General features: G+C 40.2%; 1 protein-coding gene and 1 long non-coding RNA gene across 2 annotated transcripts in view; one reads left to right on the top strand and one right to left on the bottom strand.

Moving 5' to 3' along the window:
* Nucleotides 1–17,988, bottom strand: part of AK5 (adenylate kinase 5) — a 108,560-nt gene that overhangs the window by 52,314 nt on the left and 38,258 nt on the right. The window lies entirely within an intron of this gene.
* The window catches only part of LOC135177611 (uncharacterized), a 72,745-nt gene that overhangs the window by 32,705 nt on the left and 22,052 nt on the right, over nt 1–17,988 (top strand). The window lies entirely within an intron of this gene.

The raw sequence follows: 17,988 nt of genomic DNA, 5'->3' as shown, positions 1-17,988 counted from the left end.
AAAGTCTCTTGCTATATAAAAAGCAAAGCTATTGCCCTTACACTGACAAAGTGTACTGGCTCAGCTATAAATTAATTCTGATATTGATTCTCCAAAGCATTTTGTCAGCTCTGTCTGATATTTCTTAACCTTCATTCATTTAGATCATCAGTTACTCAGGCATTATCTGGGGGGGATGTGGTGTGTGGATGTTTTATTAGTGTTCTTTTGGATTTTTTCTTATTTCTTGAATTGAGGCCAGGTACATTACTGTGGAAAAAGGGAATACTGTAAGCTTGGATTACAGGAGCAAGCACGTAACAGACAGATGAGATGGCATCAGTGCATGCCTCCTGGTTTAAGATTCACTGTTTTCAATCATTCTCCATCTTAAATGTAATGAGTTTAGGATACAGAGCGAATCCCAGGGTGAAAAGTGATTGCAAGCCCATAAGCTTCAACCGGCTTTTCATTCCACACGCAAGATCATTCCAGGTGCTTTGCTAACACCTGCCAGTCTCACGGCAAAAATAAGAGAAGGAAAATACATGGAGAGAGGAGTCCAGATCCTACTAGAAACTTTCCTGCAGATGCCAACATTTCAGATATTAAGTTTGTTTTCATATATCTAAGAATATAGCATGATACTTAATGAATTAATTTTAGAGAGACCCTGAATCACTTGCTTAACACCCACAAAATCAGTATCATTTCATTATGACTTGGGATCACTTATGTATTTTCTGTATTACTTAAGCTGTTCTGTCACTGGTAATGGAATTTGCTTTCTCATGGAATTTTCCATCAGCACCTCAAGGTAAACTCAGAGAAAAGTATCAGCCCAAGAATAATTATTTTGAGTGGCAGATGTCATAAATTGTTCAAAACTACAGGAAGACAAAGAAAGAACTACACACAGAAATGAAAGAATACACAAACTTGTGGACAGCCCCAGAGCACAGTAGAAAAAGGCAATCATTGTAGAAAGTTTGCTGCTAACAACATCTGTCCAAGTGCTCAAATCTTAATTGGTATTGGTCTAGATTTAAATCTTTAGGGCCTTAATGCTAGGCTTTATGATTAACTCAGTCATAAAGTTAATTTCCTCCTTAGCTGTACCTGCTGTAATTATCAATACATGGAATTTCCTGATTTGCTCTGGAAATGCAGTTGCTGGCTCTGACCCTGAGGGCCACTCAGAAGTTCATGATGTGATGCAGCACAGATGTCCATCTGTCTGGGCAGATAATTATCCATTCTTGAGTTCTTTCGCTTTTCAGTGTTAAGCAGAACTTTGGTTGCGTCTACCTGTTAGGAACTTACGTCAAAACCGAGGGTTGTGGAAGAATGTGCCTAAAATGAATCTGTTGAGCTGCCCAGGGAGGTGGTTGAGTCACCAACCCTGGATGTGTTTAAAAGTCATTTGGATGTGGTACTTGAGGATATGGTTTAAGGGTGAACGTTGTCGAGTAGGGATAACAGTTGGACTCTGTGATCCTGGAGGTCTTCTCCAACAAGCAACGCTTCTATGATTCTGTGTTGGAGAATATATTATCTATGGACAAAGAGCAGCTTTGAAATTTCCTTGTTGAAAAAGGTAATTTGATCCCTGAATTCTTTGGTACTAGTCTGTGTCTGAGGAATTGTGGAGATAAGCTCTCCCTCTGCCATTTTTTGGTCAAAAAATGTGCTTCATTAGATATGCTAGGGAAGACAGATGTAATAATATGACTGTGGGTATGTGTATGCAAAAAAAAACCCCTAAATTCTAATCAAGTTGTCTGATTGTCACTGTGTAGGTCACACCATACCCGGAGACATGACAAGCTTGCTTTCTCATTAGTAGAGTCCTGTGAGTAATCCAGTTTACCATGAAAAAACACATGATCAATCTCAAACTGTTCTGAAGCTTCAAAGAATTTGAAACATCAACTCCCTTCATTCAAAGAACACCAGCTGTGCTTCAGTACTATGAAAAATCTGGGTTTCGTAATGAAAGCCTATATTGTCAGCCAAAGAAAATGAATTATTTGAACCTTGCACATGGACTCTGTTTTCCCCTTGCCAAATGAGAATTCTAACACCCTGAGCTGCAGGAAGGCAAAGCAGCTTTCTCAGAGAAATTATTTTTGAAAGGCACCAAGTAACTGTGTGAGTTCTGTACTTCATTGTCTGGCTAAATGCTTTTAAATTAAATCCTTTGAGAGTTGTTGGAGGCTTGAATAAAACAGAAAAGGTACTTAAACAACTCTAACCACAAAGAACAAAGGGAAGTAAACGTCATATTTTTAGCAGAACATGTCTGAATCAATAGATTGCATTTTCTACTGAAAGTAAATCCATACTTGATTCAAAATACAACTCTTTGCAACTGTTAGAATCATAGAATTAACCAGGTTGGAAGAGACCTCCAAGATCATCCAGTCAAACCTAGCACCCAGCCCTGTCCAGTCAACTAGACCATGGCACTAAGTGCCTCATCCAGGCTTTTCATGAACACCTCCAGGGATGATGCCTCCACCACCTCCCTGGGCAGCCCATTCCAATGCCAATCACTCTCTCTGGGAAGAACTTCCTCCTAACATCCAGCCTATACTTCCCCAGCACAACTTGAGACTGTGTCCCCTTGTTCTGTTGCTGGTTGCCTGGGAGAAGAGACCAACCCCCACCTGGCTACAGCCTCCCTTCAGGCAGCTGTAGACAGTAATGAGGCAATGAGGTCACCCCTGAGCCTCCTCTTCTCCAGGCTAAACAACCCCATCTCCCTCAGCCTCTCCTCATAGGGTTTGTGTTCCAGGCCTTTCACCAGCTTTGTGGCCCTTCTCTGGACCTACTTGTGTCTTTAGGGATGGCTCAGTTTAATTATAGTCAAGGCTTGTGCTTTATAGAAATACACATTTATTAAATGTGCCACTCAAAACATCTGCAATACACAGGACACATTCACTATGCTGTTGTCTGAATTGACATAGTCTTTACCAGTGATGCAGGAAGAAGCAAAGTACCTCTTCAACAAGAGGTCAGTGGGGTTTGAGGTCTGAATTCTACAGTGTGTCCTTCAAGGAGCCACCAAGGGGATTTTTTTTACTCTGTTTTGTTGGGGCAGGAAAAGGTGAGGGAGTATCTCAGAGGACAAGAAAGCAGCCTAAATCTCTGAGGCAAGAAAAGTTTCATTAGCATTTCTGAAGTACATTTGTGCACTATGCTTGGTAAGAATCTGGTGAAGTCCTTCTCTGGTGAATCACTTACATGTGGCAGCTGTGCAGCAGCAATCTCCACCCCACTTCTACAAATGGTCCTGCTTCCAAGACTGATTTCCCATTGACAAAGGAAAGCATGAGAGACTTTTGCTACTTACTTTCCTCAGTCAGCTCAATAATGGTGCTTCTGTGGGAGGAATAGGTCATACTCCATGATTTGAATGTAGATTTACCACCTTCTATAGGTACATTGCATACTGTTCTGCTCCCAGCTTGCTTGGGGGGGAGCACACCCCAAGATTAATGCAGCAACAAGAACAGATCTCTGATGTTTCCGGGGGTTCATTTTAGTTGAGTTTCAGACAGTTTTATTCTGCATTGACATTATAATTCAGGAAAGAAATAACTGGCAGAAGTCATGTACCTCAAAATATCTTGATTTTACTTTTTAAATTATTGTTTAGAAAAAAAAATATGATTGCTACAATGATTAATTTTTTGAAAGCTTATGCCAGCTTCTCACACACACTGTTGAATTGGAAGATTTGATGCTGGCAGTGTTACGTATAAAAATGCTGGAAAATATTTTTTAGGTATTCTACACTGTATGCAATTGTTTAGGGAAACCAGGTTGTACTTGCTGCTCTCAGTGAGGAAAAGAAATAATGCTTCTAAACAAGCACTAAACAAATCCTGGCCAACATAATTGCTCATCACTGATACTCTTACTGATCCATGATCATGAACAGGAGGTTTGGTAATGAGCTCCTTCCTCACATCTACTGGGGAAAAGCATCAAGGAAACTGCAGTTAACTAGAATTTTAGATGAGGGTGAAGTCATTCAGTCTGGCAATGCCCTCTACGAACTGATTCATCCCCAAGGACACTGCTGGGCTTTGCAGGTGTTAAGTTAACCAGCAACATAACGGGGACACAGTCTCAAGCTGTGCCGGGGAAAGTCTAGGCTGGATGTTAGGAGAAAGTTCTTCACAGAGAGAGTGACTGGCATTGGAATGGGCTGCCCAGGGAGGTGTTGGAGAAAAGCCTGGATGAGGCACTTGGTGCCATGATCTAGTTGACTGGACAGGGCTGGGTGCTAGGTTGGACTGGATGATCTTGGAGGTCTCTTCCAACCTGGTTAATTCTATGGCTTCTCATGTCACATTTATCCCATACTTGTAAAAGAGATGTCTAATTCAGGAGTAAGATTTTACCACTGTCCTTGAAGTGGTGGAATTTGTTTGAAAAGCTACCAATCCTTTAGCTAGTAACATAAAGGCTGAGCAAGTCAAAATGAGGCTACAACTGTGATAAGAAGAACTCACTATTTTTTTTTCCAGATTGGGAGAACTAGTTTTCTTTTGCCTTTGGTAATACTGAAAGGTGAAGTGAGACACACAGTTGTGTGTGTAGGCACTGTTTTGCAATTCTTGGACACTCACACAGAAGTCTCTTTATTATTGTTGTCCCATCCCTAGTTTGCTTCTCTCAATATTACCAGCTAATTGATTAGTGAAATTACTTCTAGAGAAATGTGGAATAAGGAAAAATAAAACAAAAATATCTGCAGCATGAGAAATACATGAGGAAAAATAACTACACTGTGATAACAACCATCAGGCAGGGAGGACAGGAAACAAGAGCTGAAGCCTTGCATAGGAAAAACAATAAGCAGAGGACCAGAGCAACGAAGCAATAATGTGCACACTGGGAGCTCAGGCTATGTTTACCTATTCCAAAATACTTTTAATTACACTCTTTCAAGAAAACCACAAACAAAAAAACTTTCAAAACAGTACAGAATTTGGAGGAGGGGACAGAGAAGAGAGTGATTTCTTTGTAATACATTCTCTAGTTCTAATATTTTCTATCTCTATCAAGTATTCCAAAATCTCAATATTTTGCATGAGATCATAGCCTATACAGAAGAAGAACTACAAGTGAAATATTCATATGCTCAAGCTTGCCAGTGTCTTATAGAAGACTATGCAATTAGCAGAGATCATAAACTGTCAGCAGGCAAAAACTTATAAAAGAAACTGATTTGGAGATTTTAGCACCATTATTAAAATCCTTAGGACTACTCTAGGTTATCTAGAATCAGCCATTTATTTTTCACCACAAGAGTTCCACAGAGGATTCATAAATCACTGCACAGTCCCCATACTTCTGCCATTAGAGCTTTTCAAGTTTCACTTGTCATCTGAGTGTCTATTGCTGTAAGTGCCTCTTGTAAACAAGTGTGAGGGTGAATGTTCACCAGCTCTGAGTGGAGCTGGCGGTTCTATAGGAGCTGCTGCTAGCTTTTGTGTATCTCAAATTTGCTGGCTCAAAATAAGTGCAGGATCGACAAACATAATTTTTTACCACATTGGGGCACAGGAGGTCCTCCTGAGGAAGAATATTTTCCCTGTGAGGGTGACAGAGCATTGGAACAGCCTGTCCAGGGAGATTGTGGAGTCTCCCTCTCTGGAGATGTTCAAGAACACAGCCCAGAGAGTGATGGCGAATGGTGCCACATCCAGTTGGCAGCTGTCACTAGTGGTGTTCCCCAGGGATCAGTGCTGGGCCCAGTCCTGTTCAATATCTTTATTGATGATCTGGACGAGGGGATTGAGTCCAGCATCAGTAAGCTGGCAGATGACACCAAGCTAGGAGCAGGTGTTGATCTGTTGGAAGGTAGGAGAGCCCTAGAGAGGGATGTAGACAGGCTGGATGGGTGGGCAGAGACCAATGGGATGAGATTTAACAAGGCCAAGTGCAGGGTTCTGCACTTTGGCCACAACAACCCCAAGCAGCACTACAGGCTGGGGACTGAGTGGCTGGAGAGCAGCCAGGAGGAAAGGGACCTGGGGGTACTGATAGATAGTAGCTGAAGATGAGCCAGCAGTGTGCCTAGGTGGCCAAGAGAGCCAATGGCATCCTGGCCTGTATCAGGAGCAGTGTGGCCAGTAGGACAAGGGAGGTTATTCTGCCTCTGTACACAATATTACTCAGGCCACACCTTGAGTCCTGTGTCCAGTTCTGGGCTCCTCAATTCAAGAGAGATGTTGAGGTGCTGGAATGTGTCCAGAGAAGGGCAACAAAGCTGGTGAGAGGCCTGGGACACTGCCCTGTGAGGAGAGGCTGAGGGAGCTGGGGTTGTTTAGCCTGGAGAAGAGGAGGCTCAGGGGGGACCTCATTGCTGTCTACAACTACCTGAAGGGAGGTTGTAGCCAGGTGGGGGTTGGTCTCTTCTCCCAGGCAACCAGCAATAGAACAAGAGGACACAGTCTCAAGTTGTGCCAGGGTAGGTATAGGCTGGATATTAGGAAGAAGTTCTTCACAGAGAGAGTGATTTCCCATTGGAATGGGCTGCCCAGGGAGGTGGTGGAGGCACCGTCCCTGGAGGTGTTGGAGCAAAGCCTGGATGAGGCGCTCAGTGCCATGGTCTAGTTGACTGGCTAGGGCTGGGTGCAAGGTTGGACTGGATGATCTTGGAGGTCTCTTCCAACCTGGTTGATTCTATGATTCTATGATACTCTATGGATGCATTCCAGTGTGATCTGCTCTAGGTGATCCTGCTCTGGCAAGGGGGTTGGACCAGATGATCTTTCAAGGTCCCTTCCATTCCCTGACATTCTATGACTCTGTATAATTTAGTATGGTATGAAAAAAAAATCAAATTTAAATAACATCTTCCAGTAGCATTAGTGGGAACTGAAACAACCCTCAAAAAGTGTAAACACACAGTTACAATGGAATGTATCTGCTAATTTAAGTGCCTTGTATCACAAAATGTGAAAACACAAACATGCACTTCCATGTACACAGACAGATCAAACCTGTTCTTCTCCTCTACAAACAAAGACATGGATCCTGAACAGACATGGGGATTTTGTTAGAGTTACAATCATAGAATGCTTTGAGTTGGAAGGGACCCTTGAAGGTCATCTCGTCCAAGCACCCTGCAACAAGCAGGGACATCTTTAACTAGATCAGGTTAAGTAACAGCTGAAATAGTAATGCCGGTCTCAGATTTGTGTATTTTATCTTTCACAATTTTCTTTCCCCCAGAACAACTTTATTCTACACACAACGTATTTAGTATGACATACACAAGCTATGTCATACTAAATGTCCTATGTCAGCTATGTCAGATGCTGGCCTGTTCCCGTATTAGTACACAAGAAGATGCCTTGGGACACTTACAATTACATTGTTAGTTATTTCCCAGTACATAAACAACACATTTACTACGAAAGAGAAGCTTTGGGGTTTTTATAGTTCTTAAAGTAATTTTCAGTTATTTCATGCTAAACTAAGAACTTAGAATGCAATGGTGCACATGTAGAGATGTTCTCACAGATTAATTTCCTTTGTGGTAAAACTCTGCTAAGCCAGCATCCATACTTGCCATATGGAAGAGTATGACAGCAAGTAAATTTTGTCTTATCTGAAAAGACTATTAACAGTAAGCAGAAGTACTAGCCTGTCTTTCTAGGTTTATTTTGAGTAATAGCTTTTTATAGGAAGAAAGAGGAGAGGTTCTGTCTTTATGCTGTGATCATGTTGAGCAACACCCTCATTTATATCAGTTTTCAGCTGTTAAAAATGAACGCTTCAGGCGACGTGGTGGCAAGAGTTGATGGGGAAGACACTACACAGTTAAGGGTCCTTGCAAAGTAGAAAATGAACAAATTAAAGGAGAGTTAGGTTTGATTGAGGGTGAGAGGAGAAATCAGTAAGATAGTGACATGGTAGGTGGAAAATTAACAAACAGGGGAAAAGAATTACTTGTTTGGTAGAGAAGCTGATGGAGGCAGAGTGGTACTACAGAGTGGTTTTGGAATGTGTATACTTCTCATAATATTAAGATGCAAAGCCTTTCTGCCTAAACAGATACTTAAGAGCAATGACTGGTTATTTTTTTTCCCCAACATGGATATTCTTCTGGATGGCTGATGATGTTATGTGGAGCCCAAATATTTTGCTACTTTATTTCTGAAATAATTTTTGCATTGTGTTTTCCATTTGCTCAGAGAGCTCTGAGCTTCTGATAAGCATTATCCTCTTGCCTCTCTTTCACTTTTGTAAGCTGAAATCAGTTTAACATAGTCACAATTGAAAATGTTACAGTCACTTCTCTACATTAAATATGACCCCTACAATAAATATGGTATTTCTCTCTGAAGTTGTCATCAGGAATTGGAACTGAGTTAGGCAGCGCATGCATTAGTTCACATAGTACTTAAGGGATATGAGTTGTGTTTGTTCTGGGTTACCTGACTTGCTGACTTTTAGAAGTAACTTTTGAAGCTAGAAATGCAGCCAACACCTCTACATACAAACTCTCTACGTGCTTATTCACTTTGCAAATGATTGAAAACTTGCAGCTTGTATGCATGGCATCCGTCCAGCCGCTTCTATAGCAAAGTCAACTGTGTTATTTTCAAAGATCAAATAAAACCAAAGAGATAATTTAGCACATGCACACATATACTCCTTTTTCTACCCTGAAAGAATATGCAGTTACTTTTTTCTTATTTTAAAAAATATGCATTCCACTGTTGGATTAATCTTTCTTTACTTTTTAAAGGGAAGTGACTTTAAAGAGGCAAATGGTATCACAAATAAACAGAACAGTGGTGTCAGACATCAAGACAGATCACTGCTGAAGAGCTTGAATGTAAAACTGAATTACAGTCTGAGTTAGGAGATTCTTCCTGATTTATTTGTTACTCTGTTCCTGTAGAAGCCAGGAAAACATTCAGCCTGAGGGAGCTATTATCTTACTCTTACCTTCACTAGTTCTGGATTAAATTGTTTGATTGTTTAATGCATCTAACCCTAAAGGAAGGGGAAAGACATTTCTGATTGCAGTCAGATATGACAGGATGCTGTCTGAATCCTTATACAGCTTTAACAGGGTTTTATCATGCAATGTCCTTTCTTTCTTATTACATTACTGGAGCTCCCAGTGATGCCGCTAATTATGAAGAATTAATGTAAAATTCAGTATCTTGAAACCTAGACAAAAAGCAGCACAAACAAGTTGCATAAAGCTCAGTCAGTAACAGCTGCAGTTATTAGTTTGCTATTACAGCTCAGTGCCATTACAGGAATCCTTAGAATTACCCAAATCCTTCCCAAATGCTTTTGTTTTTCTCATTCCACAGCAATAATGTCTGTCCTTCAGTAGCTTTTCTTCTGTCTTAATCTTGGAAGACTTCTGACAGAGGTTGGATATGTCCCTGGTTTTTGTTAAGTTCCTGGGAGCTTAGTCTATTTCATATAAACCAAGATACTGTTGAGAAAAAAAGTTAAGCCCAGCTGCTACAGCTTAATCCCCATTCCTTCCACTACCACAGGAGACGAGGACTGGAAGGTCCCCATTCCCAGAGCACCCAGTTCAGTGAAACAGCTCCAATTATTAAGCTGTTCAAATAAATGTTTTCCTCAATATCTTCAGTGTTTAATATTGAGGGCAACAGTGAATCTCAGAGGGAACGAGCCCTAAAGCTACACGATCAATACGTTTTATTTGCACAGTGATTTTTTTCCTGAAGGATGTTTTAAACATATGTGTTTTCCCCTGTCTGTAATGCTCCTGGAGCTCCTGTGTCACTGTCCCTTTTGTTTAAAATAAAACCAAATAGTTTTCTGGCACCAGCACATGCAGACTGCAAACAGGCACCTCAAATACACAGGCACACTCTTTCCCAGAAAAACTCAATCCAGCTAATAACTGTAATTCAAATAAGGCAACTAAATGAAGTTTTAGAAAAAACAGGGAACAAAAGATATTTCTTCCTGTAAATACTCCTTTCTCCCAGTGATAAGTTTGCACTCTGCTGCAATTAAAGCTATTGATGCTGCTGCCAAATACACCAAATATTTCCTTTTCAATGTTCCTCCTGTTAGCTTTTATGGCAGGGGTTCTGAATGAAAAATACAAAAGTATTGTAGGCTGGTCTTTTACCATGAGATGATGTCATCACAACTGCTGCCAAAAATAGCATATTTGCCTGTGCACCACCAGAGCTTTCTAAGGGTGAATGCCACAAACTAGAAGATTGGAAGCAAAGTCCTGCATTAATTTCAACTGCCAGTGTAACTAAATAAAGCACGAAGACTTATGACTCAGGTGCAAGAGCAAGCATGCAGTACACCATAGGCTTATACACAGCTGCTCTAGTGTTATCACATGAAAAATCTTCATTTAACTCAGGAAATAATTTGACATTTGTAGGTGCATGAGACCTTAGCAATAGAAATCATTTCATCAGCAATAGTTGTAGTTACTCCAAGTGAAATTTCAGACTAAGATTTAGAACATGAAATTTATGAACTTTTCTATTTTCTTTGCAAGAGAAAAATAAATTTTACTTCTTAGCTAAACAGTTCCTGTGTGTGCAAATAAATTCTGACCCCAGACAAGCAGTGTTTCCACTGGTGGCCTCCATATTAATAAACATTGTGAACAGCACAGGAAACCTTAATCATTAGCCCTCCCTTGGACATCTTGAGCTAAAGTGTCCTATATTTCTATGAAATAAATTATTTATCTCCAGAAGCATGACTCATACCAAACATAGGATAATACTCAGCAAATATCAGTTTGAGTTCAGGATGGTCACATAAAACCAACATCAGATTGCACTGCCCCAGGAAAGCCATGAATTTATTTCCTGCAGCAAGAAGTGAAAACACTGCTATTTTAATTTCTGTACCAGGAGGTTCTGTTTAGCTGTCTAAATTATTGGAGCATGTTGTTTCAGACCACAAAGGAGACTATCTGATTTTTACATGAAAGCTGGCAAGCTAAGGAGATACTGACAGAAACTATTGCTTTAGTCATCACAAAATACCACATTCTTGGATCTAGCATGTGTTTTTTGGAAACAAATGTAGGACAAAATCCCACATGATTATGCAGGCTGAAAGCATTTTTTAATGTACTATACCCAAAAGGAAAAAAAAAAGATGAAGTGGAACTGATTGGACATAACTTATTTAACTCTTCAAAAGCTTTAGACAATCTTTCTATCCGGAGGCTAATAAATGAAACATAATCTCATGGAAGTGCCAAGTAATATTGAAAAAAACAAAGCATGAGAAATGTCCACAGGACTGTTGTCAACAATAAAGAGAATGGCCACTATACTGAACAGGGAGACAGAAAGTACAAATCAGAAGATTAGACCAGCTCATTTACCCTGACTAGGGATATGAAATCTCAGAAGGGATAGGGATACAGACAAGAAAAGAAGGAAATGAGACAACAGCGAACGATACAGGAGAAAGGTGGGGAATAAACCCCAAACTAATAAACAAGAAAGGTCAAAATGAAGCCACCACACTATTCTTTTTAATATTTCCTAACTTTAGCTTTGGCTGTCCCTTATTTATTCTTTTGAACTTACTGAATTAGACAGCATCTGGCATTCTTAGCATGTGAGGTCTAATACCACTGCATTAATACATAGAATCATAGAATCAACCAGATTGGAAGAGACCTCCAAGATCATCCAGTCCAACCTAGCACCCAGCCCTGTCCAGTCAACTAGACCATGGCACTAAATGCCTCATTCAGTCTTTTCTTGAACATCTCCAGGGATGGTGACTCCACCACCTCCCTGGGCAGCCCATTCCAATGCCAATCACTCTCTCCTAACATCCAGCCTATACTTCCCCAGCACAACTTGAGACTGTGTCCCCTTCTTCTGTTGCTGCTTGCCTAGCAGAAGAGACCAATCCCTGCCTGTCTACAGCCTCCCTTCAGGTAGTTGTAGACAGCAATGAGGTCATCTCTGAGCCTCCTCTTCTCCAGGTTGAACACCCCCAGCTCCCTCAGCCTCTTCTCATAGGTTTGTGTTCCAGGCCTCTCACCAGCTTTGCTGCCCTTCTCTGGACATGTTCCAGTATCTTAATATCTCTCTTGAATTGAGGAGCCCAGAACTGGATGCAGTAAGCAAGCTAAAGGAGCTGTACTAAGTGTTTATATATAATCTTTAAAACCTTCTAGGAATGATCATTGCTTCAGTTTCCTCAGAAAATCCAAATTTTTTACATACTTAAGTGGAACCCAGTACTTTTCACTTACTAACAGTAGTTATTAAAAAAATGAGGTTCTTATCTGTATTTAGGCAATTTCTGGCTAGTCTTCTCCAACACTGTAGCTCCTTCACCACTTCTGTTGGATGGGACACACTGTGGTATTTCTCACACTGTTGCTTTCAGTGTCACCTTAGGAAATGGCAGACAAATGCCTGTGTAGCTTCTACTTTTCTGTATCCCACCTTGTACTACTACAGTTTTTCTTCAGTTTCATGCCTTGGTTATTTTAGCAAAGTAAGTCAGTCTTACAGCTGTACAGCAATGTTAATTTTTACTGGGATTCAGTTAAAACATGGTCAGCAAATCACAAAATGAAGTATTTTTAGAGTGTTTGCTTTTGTAACATAAGTCAAAGTGCACAGGTGTACCTCTTTCAACCTTCACCAGTACTTCTTAGAACTCAAGTGGTGACTAGGAATCAATTATCAATTATCTGTTGCTTTTTATTTATCTTAATATAAAACAAATGTTTGTGTTTGCCTCTCTTGTTATTAACATTTTAGTATTGATAAAATTATTTAATAATGGTTTTAATAAACCACTCATGTTATCCAGATGGAGTGAGCAGCATAGCCTCTGATGTGCTTAGGGACCTTGGGAGCCATTATTTGTTTTAAATTTGGGCTAGGTTTTAGAAGAAAACATTGATTTTTCATTTCCTGGCATTCTTTCATGATCTGTTCCAGTTTTAGTTAATACAATATAGGACATTGCACCAAATTCAATTTGTGGGTTCTACCAAGTATATGTTAATTAATACAATTCCAATTCTTATAACCTTTATGGAGTATTACAGGAAAGGTTGTTGTTTTTTTTTTTAATTCTAAGGGACACAGTATTCTCCAGTGTAAACAATAAATGTTAAGCAAGAAGTAACAACGCTCAAGACTCACTCTGAGTGGACTTGTGATAATTAACAGAGCAAAGTAAAACTATATGAGTTTTCAAGACATTTCAGATATGCTAGTTCTTAAAACTAGCTTTCAAAATCCTGAGCTGAAAAAATTACTGTGTTCCACACAGTTGGCATTGCTAAGTTTTGAGAGTACTCTGTATTGCAAAAGAGACAGGTATTAACTATTTGCAAAGCTTAGTCTGTACTAGCAGTATGCCAAGGGAGTAAAAGAACTGTGTAAATACAAATACCCCATCAAGGAAACACTGATGTGAACCAGTCTGCACTGAACAAACTAGATTCCATTTCCACTAGAAGCCTTCCACTGGGTCTTAGGATGCTGTTGACTTTTTCCTTCCTCCAGAACATCAAGTTAGAGTCTACAGAGAGCCCACTTAGATAACCCGGTTCTGCAAGCTATTGGTTTTGCACACCAGCTGCTTTGTAACTGATTCCCTGATGTGAACTCCACAGTCTCTTACCTTATGTAATGAAGGTCCTAGGTGCTTGTCTGTGATTTAATTTGCAAAAGGTTTTCTACATACACTTCTCTCAGAGCTGTACAACTTGTAGATAAATAGCCACTGAGGTAGAGTGACTCTCTTACACATACTTGTGTCACATCCTTACTCCAGTCAACAATCACAAACTTCTATTCCTGTTTAAGATTCTTATTTGTCCTTTTTCATCCTCAAGGTAAAACATGCACTCAGAAAAGGTCAGATTTAGTCTTGTGTCACACCTCAAACATCAGTCATTTTCCAGTAAATCTCTTATCAGAGCATATATTATTTTTTAAATCAGCAAAGTTCATCATTCTTGTGCAAATCATGAGGAAAAAAGGAAAACTGCAATACTACTTTGAACTTTGCTCTTTGTAAAAAGAGCAAGTGCAACCTTTAACTTAAAGAATAATTAATATTTACAAAGTATGTTATCAGAATGGAGTTATAGCAAATTGTTGTGCAGCTGTAACAAGAGGCTATCCAATAAATTCTGTTTACAGTTCTCTGTAACGTAACTCACTGTTAAGCTATGGCTTCTAGTAGACAAATCTTTCCAAGTAACACTGACACACTCCTGACCTAGACTATGAGAAAATATCCATCTATGTTTTAATTCATTCTATGTTACATTCATCCTGCTACATTTAGTGATTTTTCTGAGGAGTGGTCCCCTGGCTTTAGTTGAAGGATATAACAAATAGCTCTTCACAGAATCACAGAATTTATTTGATTGGAAAAGACCTTAAAGATCATTGAGTCCAATCATCAGATTCACACTGACAAGTCCTTGACCAAACCAAATCCTTCAGCACAGCATCTAATCACTATGAATTGCTATAGTTGGAAAGGACCACCAGGATCATCCAGTCCAACCTTCATCCCAGCACCCTTAATCACCAGACCATAGCCTCAAGCACCACGTCCACCCTTCACCCTTTTTTTAAACACCTCCAGGGATGGTGACTCCACCACCTCCCTGGGCAGCCTGTTCCAGTGCCTGACCACCTGCTCAGGAAAGAACTTCCTCCCAACATCCAACCTAAACCTCTCCTGATGCAACTTGAGGCCATTTCCTCTTGTCCTATCATTAGTAAATTGGGAGAAGAGACCGGCTCCAGCCTCACTAAAACCTTCTTTTAGGTAGTTGTAGAGAGCAATAAAGTCCCCTCTCAGCCTCCTCTTCTCCAGACTAAACAACCTCAGTTCCCTCAGCTGCTCCTCATAGGTCATGTTTTCCAGACCTCTTACAATGAAACTAATTTTACAATTCACATGGCTTCTAACCCTCTTTCTGAAGTTCAAGAGATATGAGAGAATATGAATTGCATAAATGAAGAAAAGCTTCTGTTCACAGTACTGGAAATTATTTGTGTCCTGCACCCCATGAATAGAGTCAGAGATGAAAGCTCAAATACCCACAAAACTTTTAATGATCATTAAAACAGACAGAGGTGACATACATAGCCTGAAGGACGTCAGAGGTAATGTTCTTGTAAAAGAAACAGAATTAGCTGCCTGGAGCCTATGTCAATCTATCCTGAACAGAATCTATATAGTGAAATTCTTGCTATGGGGTGCAGATGCAAAATGGATTACTGTCTCTCTTTTTTTTTTTTTTCATTGGTGTATTGAGGACTGAAAAATTTAATAAGCAACTTGACTAAAATCTCTATTGTTCACATTCCAGTTTCACCTTTAGTAAGGAATCTGCATTTATACATGTCAGTCCTTTTCAGCAGAGCAGACCAAAAATGTATGGGAGGCAGGACACAGTAGGAAACTAGTGAAAAGTGTATTTTTATACTGCCTAATTGGCATCTTGCAGTGGTAGGAGACAAAGATGACCTTGACATTACAAAAACTACATTATCACCAAAACACAATGGATGGCAGGAAAAGATAAGACCTGAGAATCTAGACAGAGTAGAGAATTTTGAAGCACTAGTATGGAAAATGTGAACATGAAGCTTCAATTTGACATTCTGATTATAAAGACAGGAAGAAAAATCCAGTAGGGGTCATAATGAAGCCAACCTAAAATCAATGTAATTTTAGCAATTATTTGTGGCAAAATGGATTCAGGAGTAATATATGCATTAACAACCCTAGACACACAAATAACTGATCAAAGGACTTACTATGTAAAATGTGGCTCTATTTGCTATGCTGTGACTGGCATGAATGACCACGTGGGCATAAAAATAGATTGACCACAGGGAATGCACACAATAGTTCTTCACAAAAGAATAACAGTGAGAGTTGTGACTGCAGTGTTACAGCTTCTGAGGCTCCTTTTTCCCACTTTATTAGACTACTGAGAAGTAGAGGACGATATGATGACAACAAAGTGAACAGAGAGTTACATTTACTGGCCATTAATGAAACAAACCACAGTCCTGGATCAGACATAAAGGTACAAATGTTAACCTTGGGAGTAAGAAGGATGATAACCACACAGGAGGATAAAGGAAACTTGTTCAGTTGTAGCAAAGACAAACCTGACATGATTGACAAGAAAGTCTTTTGCCAAGAATTTTAGGTTATTATCTGTATGACATAACCTGTGCAGAGATGTTTCTGCTGACATTAAATGATGTACCACAGTTACAAAGAACAAAATGGCTTAGTGGCTACTGGCTCTGATGTGTATTGGTGAATTTTAGAAGCAGGGATGCATTAGTTATCGTAGAATGGTTGAGGTCAGGAGGGACCTCAAGGATCATCCAGTTCTGACCCCCTGCCATAAGCAGGGACACCTCCCACTAGAAAAGGTTGCTCAAGGCCTCATCCAACCTGGCCTTGAACACCTCCAGGGAGGGAGCATCCACAACCTCCCTGGGCAACCTGTGCCAGTGTTTCACTACCCTTTTTCAAAGCACTATTTGATAGATATTTTTCAGTTGTTTTGGAATAAAAATTCTCCAGTGAACTATCCAAAAGATTCTAAAGAGTATTCTGCAAAGGAGCAGACACACTAGAGGAAAGCTACAGTTCTTACTAGTACTATCTAGTGCGATGTGTTCCCTGAGTAGCTTCTCAGCTTTCCTCACCAACAGTGCAGTGGCATCTGCCCTTTTTTGTTGAGCCTAAATGCCAAATTAAAACTTCATAACACTAAAGAAATATGCCAGAATAGGCAGAAGTATAACTACATCAAACTTTCTGCTGACACTCTGAGCATCTTCTTCACAGAGAGAGTGATTTGCCTTTGGAATGGGCTGCCCAGGGAGCTGGTGGAGTCACCATCCCTGGAGATGTTCAAAAGACTGGATGAGGCACTTAGTGCCATGGTCTAGTTGACTGAATAGGGCTGGGTGCTAGGTTGGACTGGATGACCTTGGAGGTCTCCTCCAACCTGGTTGGTTCTATGATTTTGACACTCAAATGGCAATAATACTCGAGCATTCACAAATGTGAATACATTTATCTTTATGATGCATTAAAAAGTAAGAAAATGTAATTTTTAATATTTCCCCCCTCTTTTGTGCAGTATCTCTGCAGGAAAGGAGCAGCAGGAGCAAATGCTTGAATACTTGCAGAATGATACTAGATTGCATGACTAGATTATAGTCCTGTCAATCTCATTTCATCCATTTAAATCATAGTTGAGTGTGGTTGATATCAGAACAAAAATTCAGTTGACATGTGTATAAGGAGTGAGTGATACCAACTTAAGATTCAGGAAATAAGGATGTTAAACACCGGGACTGCAAGACACAAGCCACCAGGTTTAGTACCATTTTAATAGGACTGTGAGATTGAAGGCTGAAAGATCACACTGGAATTGCAGGGCACAAGTCACCAGAGGTAGTAACATTATAATAGGACTGTGAGATTGAAGGCTGAAAGATCATCTCGACTCTGCCAGTGTAGCAACTTGCATGAGTTGATATCCAATTTTTTTTTCCATCAAATGGCAGCAAAAATGTTTTGCCATAAAACTGTGAAGTCACTGACTATAAAGTTTTCACTAAGAAGATCCACCAGACCTGGTGAATCTGGTAATCAGAACCAGACAGAACTTTTGGTAAGAAAGTAGTATTTTAACATTTACAGCAAAGCGTAGCTGAAATGCAACTTCAGCTCTTCTGCTTATGAAATCTGTATCACAGTATCACATCAGGGTTGGAAGAGACCTCACAGATCATCAAGTCCAACCCTTTACCACAGAGCTCAAGGCTAGACCATGGCACCAAGTGCCACGTCCAACCTTGCCTTGAACTGCCCCAGGGACGGCGACTCCACCACCTCCCCGGGCAGCCCATTCCAGTGTCCAATGACTCTCTCAGTGAAGAACTTTCTCCTCAC

Source organism: Pogoniulus pusillus, chromosome 8, assembly GCF_015220805.1.
Source record: "Pogoniulus pusillus isolate bPogPus1 chromosome 8, bPogPus1.pri, whole genome shotgun sequence".
Lineage (NCBI taxonomy): Eukaryota > Metazoa > Chordata > Aves > Piciformes > Lybiidae > Pogoniulus > Pogoniulus pusillus.
Note: the sequence above shows the minus strand (reverse complement) of the source record. Positions and strands in the feature narration are given on the sequence as shown.